Source organism: Lagopus leucura, unplaced genomic scaffold (assembly GCF_019238085.1).
Source record: "Lagopus leucura isolate 7727_CA_CO unplaced genomic scaffold, USGS_WTPT01 Super-Scaffold_100019, whole genome shotgun sequence".
Classification (NCBI taxonomy): Eukaryota; Metazoa; Chordata; class Aves; order Galliformes; family Phasianidae; genus Lagopus; species Lagopus leucura.
In genome coordinates, this window is record NW_024962273.1 from 8,570,947 (window position 1) to 8,578,976 (window position 8,030).

An 8,030-nucleotide genomic window follows, 5' to 3' on the forward strand; every position below is an offset into this window, starting at 1 on the left:
CCTATGCTCCAGTTAACAGCCATTTCCCCTGTCCACTCCAGGTAAGGCCTCACCATGGCAGAGCAGAGGGGGAGGATCACCTCTCTTGATGTGCTGGCCATGCTTCTTTTAATGCACCCCAGGATTCCATTGGTACTCTTGGCCACAAGGGCATACTGCTGCCTCATGGCCAACCTTTGGTCCACTAGGAGCCCCAGGTCCTCCGCAGAGCTCCTCTCTAGGTCATGCAACAACCTGTACTGATAATTGCAGTTATTTCTTCCCAGGTGCAGGACTCTACATCTGCTTTTATTAAACCCCATCTGGTTTCTTACTGCCCAGCTCTCCAGCCTATCCAGGTCTTGCTGAATGGCAGCACAGCCATCAGGTGTGTCAGCCACTCCTCCCAGCTCTGTATCATCAGCATACTTGCTGAGAGTGGACACTATCTCCTCACCAAGGTCATTGATGAAGATATTGAACAAGATGAGATCCATCACTGGCCCCCTGGGGAACACTGCTAGTCACAGGTCTGCAGTTGGACTCTGCACCACTGATCACCACCCTTTGAGCTCAGCCAGTTCTCAACCCAGCTCACTGCCCACATATCTATCCCACACTTTCTCAGTGTCACTATCAGGATGATGTGGGCAACAGTATCAAAAGCCTTGCTGACATCAACATAGACAATATCCACAGGTCTCCCCACATCTACCCAGCCAGAGATGCCATCACAGAAGGCTACGAGGTTGGTTGAGCATGATTTCCCCTTGGTGAATCCATGCTGATCCCAATCCATCCTGCTCCTGATAACCTTCTCTTCCAATTGCTTGCAACCAGAACAAGCTGTTCTGTCACTTTCCCAGGAATGGAGGTGAGACTGACTGGCCTGTAGTTTTCCAGATCCTCCTCCTTGCCCTTTCTGTATTGACACGGGCTATCCTCCAGTCTTCAGGTACCTCTTCTTTTCTCTAAGACCTGTCAAAGATGACAGAGAGCAGTTCAGCAATCACCTGTCAGTTCCCTCAGCACACAAAAACATACCCACACTCACAACAGCTCTCCCCTCCCTCAGGACCCAGGGGGAACTCCAGACACCAGAGATCCCCACAGTCAGTCTGGACTGCCCCTTCCCCCCTCAGGATGCCCACAAAGGCTGTCCCCCTTTAGTCTGGGTTGCTGCCTCAGCCCAGCTGCTGTGTCAGGTGCCCACCATGGTAATTATAAGAGGCAGCAGCACATCTTAGAGTTTTCAAAGGAGTAGAGAGGAGGGGAGAGAGAAAAGGGGAAGAGGGGAGAGGACCCCTCCCTGCTCGCCACCCTCACCCCGCCCCGTGAGAACTGCCTGTGCTAACTGCCTGTCTGACAAGCACGCCCTGTTTGCACAGCCTGCTAGTGGCGCTCCTGTGTTGCTGCGCTCCCTAAAAGGAGCTGCTTTTATACAGGCAAAGGGTTGGCTGCCATCACTCCCAGCTCCGCTCCGGCTCAGGCACGGCTCCTGCCTGCCGGGAGGGTTGTGGGGGCTGCCGCGCTGAACAAGCACCGCAGCTTAGGGGGTTGGTTCTGTTCACCTCTCTGCCAAGATCCCTTGTTGCAGTTGATCCACGTGAGATCCTCACTAAAACAGCCATTACCTTGCCATTACTTTTGGGGTAACCCTCATGTTTTCACAGTTCATGTGTAGATTAGCAGGAATGTAATTCTGCAACTGAAAAAAAATTGAAAGAGCTATCTTCAATTTGCAGAAGTATCTGTGAATAAGATTTAAGAACAAGTCATCAATTCATTTACTGCATTTCCAATAATGTCATAGGAGGTATCCAGAATTTCAAGTCCCATCTTATCCTTTTACAGATATTTCGTCTTATATACCTTAATGAATCAGTTTTACAGTGGCTTTATAAAAGAAAAAAATTACCAGAAAAAAAAAAAAAAGAGAAATCTGGGTATACACATTAGCCACTCATTCTATACAGTGTCTCTGTATGTATACAACAAACGAGTAATTAGGGCATCTACATTCCATACAGAGCCATGCAGAGATTCACTAAGTGTCTGTACAGGGGCAGCAGCTGATGCTTACAGCACATTAGCTGCTTAGCACTGCAGTCACACTGAGCACCTCTTGGCAGATATTTTAGTATTGGCTCCAGAGCAGACAACTGGAAACAGCTCAGAACTCTCAATACTCAGTAATGACTGAAGCATGGACGTTTTTCTTAGCAATGCTTTATCCTCCACTACTGAACCATTCAGAAAGTATTGAAACATTTCTAAACAGAAAAATAAAATCCCATCAACACCTATGTGCCAGTAATACTGGAGATTCCAAGAACTGAAGAGCACAGCAAAACATTTATAAACCATACAGTAAAAAAAATATCAAAGACATTCAGAATTAAAGTAGGTCTCAATATGCTGCTGCTAGCTTCACTATATGAAAATCACATACTACTGCTTAATCTCAATTATTTTGCTCCAAAAGAGGAAGGTGATTAGAATATTGGTTTAAGTCTCTCAGGTCAGGCTTGTTTTAAAATATTGTTTTCTTTGAATATTTTTTTTTTCTCAGAAAATGACCACAATAAAAATATCTGTTCTGTTTTTAAATGTTACAGAGAACCAAAAACACCTCCCAGAAGCAGGACTGAGTCCCAGCTATATGTATATCCTACATTACGTACTTATCCAGTAAACAAGCAACACTCGATGGGCAAGTTTCTTTCTCCTTGACTGTTCTACCATGAGGGTGACCAATTCTGGTTGTTACATAAACAAGGGATTAATTTATACCTCTTTTCTATGAAATGTCACACATTTTCTGTGTATGTCACACAAAGACATTAGATAGAAGACTCAAAATGAACTAAGGAACATCTTCATATCTTCAAGCAATTTGCAATTAACATACCACAGGATTTTATGCTCAATTAAATCTACAGATGTTGAAAAAGGGCTACTACATATATGAAGGCTGCTAAACACAGGGAGCTCTCTAAGGCTGAGCCAGGCACTGAACTGCAGCTTTTTCAAGGACAGAAGGATGTCTTGTGAAATGTACACTACAAGTTTGTCTTGTTCGATGTTTCCTAAATAAGCATTTGCTGTTGGCTGCTGTTAGACATAGGATACTGGGCTAGCTGAACTTTGGAACTTCATACAGACAATCTTGTACTCTTACATATTGACCTTACATACTTGTAGTACTTGATTTCAGCATTTCAAATATTCCACAGAGGGGGAAAGACATCCTCACATGCAAGTTATGAAAAGTTCAACCATATTCCATAAAGACAGGAAACATTGCTGTAATGCTTAATTAAAATTGACTTCACTGTGCATCAGCACTTGAACCTGACTCCAGTCAACACTGCACAAGCTGAAGTAATAAGACTAACATTAATTATAACCAGAGCTAAAAGTATGACAAGACAGAGTTTGGAGGTAAAAAAAAAAAAAAGAAATAAAATCCATCACCTGCAGTCTGTACTCCTAGGAATAAGAATGTCCCCTCACATTCTATTAATACTTCAACAAATTTATTTCATCTCTCTGTAACAGTTTCCTAGAATAACATTATCTCCTCTGAGAATTCCGGATTGCAACATAAACATCAGGCAAAATGAACTGACTCATGCTCATTCAGGAAAACTTAACTATGTATCGATGCACATAGACAGCAGTGCAACACTACTAATATGCAAAGTTAAAACAAAGACAAAATTAAAGGCATGAGAAGATAAATCTGCAAATGTAACAGAGGAAAGTTAACAGGTAGAGTTTCTAATTTCTCTTTAAATGACTCTCAGCTTTTACACCAGGCAATTAAGACTTCATTAGGTTTCAGTTTACAGCTGGGGACAGTTGAAAGTGTGAGGCTTAACAGCTGTATCATCCTGGACAGTTAAGTCTCACAGATCACAAGGTTGAGCTTGGCTTCCTTCGGACTTGACCCAGTCACAGCTTCCAAATACTGTGTAGACATCACAGGAGCTGCCATGGTAGTCACTGCCCTAATACACTGCTGCCAAATGGAGAATATCACTGGGGCTACAGTGTATCTTCAGCAAGTTTCTAAGTCACAAAACCCAACAACAGAGGCTGCCTGGTCATCACCCCAAAGACAGAACCCTCCCACAGCAAACGAAAGTCATTTTATTTAACAAACAACTGCAAACTATTTCTTTTGCAAAACTTTCACCCATCCCTTCCCCTCAGCAGCTCCTCCACTGAAAGCCAAAACAAAACTGCAGTGAACCATTCACTCTCAGGATGGCTTCAGCTTTCAACCCTCTGCTTTTTCAAGCAGAACACCAAGATAGAAATCCCTCACTAGCAATCTGAAAGCACTGCACGAGCAAAGAATACTTACGTTTGCCACTGTATTTGTAGTATTTGTGCTCTGTTTCAGCAATTGGTGATTACAAAAGGAGAAAGCTTTTTAGTCTGCCTTTCAAGCCTCGTAGCAGTGAAAGGAAGCCACTGGTTTTCTATATGCTGTACTCTGCTCAATTCCTATGTGCACACAACACAGCTGCCAGATTTAATAACCACGTCAGCCTGCTTTCCCCATAGAGCAGCAGAGAGATGGCAGAATGAAGATATTTCCAGTGTGTTAACCTGTAGCTTTGGCCACATTAAGCCCTGTATGAACATCATTTTACTGCTCTTGAAGAAAAAATAAAATCAGTCAACACCATTTAAAAAAAAAAAAAAAGTGCAAAATGACTTCAGAAATGCAAATCCATACTTGCCTTCAGTGACATTAAAGTAATGACTCTTTCTATCATCAGCTGACTAATCTTAGGACTTAATTCCTTCTCAAAACATCCTGACCTTTAATTACACATTTTGCCAAGCAACACGTGCTTGTATCCAAAAAGAACAGAATCATTAGCTGACAAATCATCCCAGAATACCCCTCTCCAGAAGGAATTATTTCCATACCTGTTTTTGCTGACTTCTTTCAGAAAAGCAGAGTTAATAAAAGGGGGAAATTCTCACCCTTTCAATCCTCCCATGCACAGCGACTCCTAGTGCTCAAAACTTCCTTAACAGATGTGGTCACTTCACTGCCGATGCAGAGCATTTCTGTACCTCCATCTGCACAACCAGCTCTGTAGAAGTGAGAGGCAGACAGAATTAACGTACCAAGAGAAGGTGCCAGTCATACAGTCCAAATCTACAAACTTAACATAAACCCAGAAATGTGTGACTGAATTTGCAACATCGCAGGGATGCTGCAAGATGATATGACAACCACGCACACCTGCCTCTCATTTCTATTCCCTTTACTGCCCCTGGAGGCACCTGTCTCAGCTGGGAGTGGTTTCTGCAGAAACGACAGGCAGTTGGTTTTCACCTCAAAGAAAGTGTTACTGTGTGGGAACTGAGAAGGAAGGAAGGCTTCAGCTGACATTATGACACAGCGCAGCAATCAATACTGCATATTGAAGTGCAGAGGATTTTTCAGCCTATTTATTCTTCCAGCAACAGGGATCTCACTACATCTACTCTGTTTAAAACTGAACTATCAGCCTCAGTGCTGCTTATTACATATTATGAACTGGTGCCACATTAAAACTTGAGGAAGTGCCTGAAAAGAGCTGCACAAGTCAGTGAGGCATGGCATGCAGTGGAGCAAAACCTAAAACAGCAAATTGCTGCCTATACGGCTTTCCTCTCAGCTCGAGGAGACAAACATACCCACAGCCATGGTATGGAGAACAGATCTATAAGATCCTATCTTTTATGAAAGTGGATAGTGATAGGACAAGGAGAAATGGTTTTAAACTAAGACAGATGAGGCCTAGGTTAGATATCAGGAGTTCTTCCGCACAGAGGGTGGTGAAGCACTGGAACAGCCCAAGGAGGCTGTGGACGCCCCATCCCTGCAGGCATTCAAGGCTAGGCTGGATGTGGCTCTGGGCAGCCTGGTCTGGCAGCTGGTGACTCTGCACATAGCAGGGGGCAGAAACTAGATGATTTTTATGGTCCTTTTCAATGCAGGCCATTCTATGATTCTATCTGAGAGATGGAAAATGGGATCCCTGGCACTGGGGCTGTGCAAGCTGAGAAAGGCTTGGCCTTCTAAGCCAGCAGCTGAAGACATGAACTGGTGATCATGTAACAGATAGTGAACACTGTGAAACAGGTAGGGGCTGTGTCTCCTGCCAGCCACACCTGCAGATAGCATCTTTACTGGCAAGAGAAATCACAAGTAAAATGGTTAAGAAATCAGAAATACCTGTTTACTCAAAAAAATCAGTGACTTCAGTTTGAAAAAAAATCACTGGGCAAGTGCTATGCTTTAACACAGCTGGTAGCTAAGCACCACATAGTTGCTGGCTCACTCCCCTCACCTCCCAGGAGGCTGGGTGAGAGAAACAGAAAAAAAAGTAGAACTCATGGGTTGAGACATACCTATCTGCTTAGATAGAGAATAGTAAAAGGATAACAAGTATTTTTATATATGAATGTATATAACAAATTCATAAAAGTGATACACAAAGTAATTGCTCACCACCCCTTAACCTATACCCAGCAAGCCCCTCAAGCAGCAGAAGAGAGCCCAGTTAACTCTTCCCCTTCAGAACTCCTTCCACATGTCATACAATATGGAATATCCCTTTGTCCAGTTTCAGTCAGCTCTCCCAACTCTGTTCCCTCCCAGCTCCTTGGGCCCTTTGATAAGAATGGCCTTGGCTCTGTACAATGCTGCTTTGCAGCAAATGTAAATATCAGTGTGTTATCAACACTGTTTTTCTTCTAGAGCCAAAACATACCAGTGTACCAGATACTCTGAAAAAAAAAAAAAAAAAAAACCAATTCCATCCCAGTTGAAACAAAGACAGGAAAATGAGTACAGCTCTATCCTTGAGGTAGTCTTCCCAGCTCACCACAGAAGCAGCATGAACTTGGATCCATCTTCACTTACCTATGCAAATACTTAATTTGTGATCACTTGCTGCTTTATCAAGCATATATTAAGGTGAAGGGGCATTAGGCATCTCACTACTACCAGCATAATTCCATTAAATTAGCCTAAGCAGGAACATTACACCACTTGCATTTCTTATCCTAAAATGTCTTTAGTTACCTGGGAATATCAAGCTACACAGATTTCTGATTTTTGTAGCAATCAGTACCTGTTGCTCTTTTACTTGTAGCAATCCCACAACAGACAGATCTTTTGACAGGCCAGGCAAAACAGACAGCTGCTTAATGTTGTCTGTGTCCACAGCAGCTATTCCAAAGGCCCTTCCATACCCCTTCGGATCCTTGAAATGCCCCCTCCTGAGATAATCAATACCTAGTATACACGGAGCCCCTGGGCCTGACACAATAGGATGTTTTTGCCAGTCCTTACCAGTGAGGCTTATCTCAGCCTCCAACACAGTCAATTCTTGAGAGCCCCCGGTCACTCCAGAAATACGGATTGATTCTGTCCCTTCATGACTCGAGGGCATCAGAGTGCACTGTGCACCAGTATCCACCAGTGCCTTATGTTTCAGCGGTTCTGATGTGTCAGGCCATCGAATCCACACAGTCCAATATACTCTATTATCCCTTATATATGAACACAATTCCACAACAAGTAATTATGACATTGATTGTTGGCCAGTAGGTTGCCAGTAACACCATTGCTTTTAGTCCTTTGCACAACGCCCCCATGATAAAGAGTGGGCTCATCACTGGTGCCTGCCAAAAAGGGGTTAATGAATTGAAGCTAACAAGAGGAGGGGAAGAAAAAAAAAGAAAAAGGCACTACCCAGACTAAGTAGTGCTCAGTTTACAAATATCCCAGAATACTGGCAGTACGCCTAGTCTTTCAAGGTCAGTTTTTCCAGCACAGAAACCTGAACTACTGATAATGCTCCCTGACAAAGCTCTCTAAGAGCAGAGAGAGAGATTTCATTCTAAAACAAAAAGCAGCTATGCCTGCATTCTCCACCAAAATCTGTCATGGAGTTGACTAGATCAATCTATGCTTGTGACGGGGGGGGCAGTAAGCCTCTGCCTTTCCCCCCCACCCCAGTCCCACAAAATGG

At 43.4% G+C, this 8,030-nt stretch overlaps 1 long non-coding RNA gene across 1 annotated transcript; it reads right to left on the bottom strand.

The window, feature by feature from the left end:
• Window positions 1-816: 816 nt before the first annotated feature.
• On the bottom strand, window positions 817-4,508 carry LOC122183666. The gene is made up of 3 exons (XR_006180318.1): window positions 4,352-4,508; window positions 1,614-1,687; window positions 817-957 (listed from the first exon to the last, which is right to left on the bottom strand). It is a non-coding gene; the product is annotated as an uncharacterized LOC122183666 (long non-coding RNA).
• Between the last annotated feature and the right edge of the window lie 3,522 nt (window positions 4,509-8,030).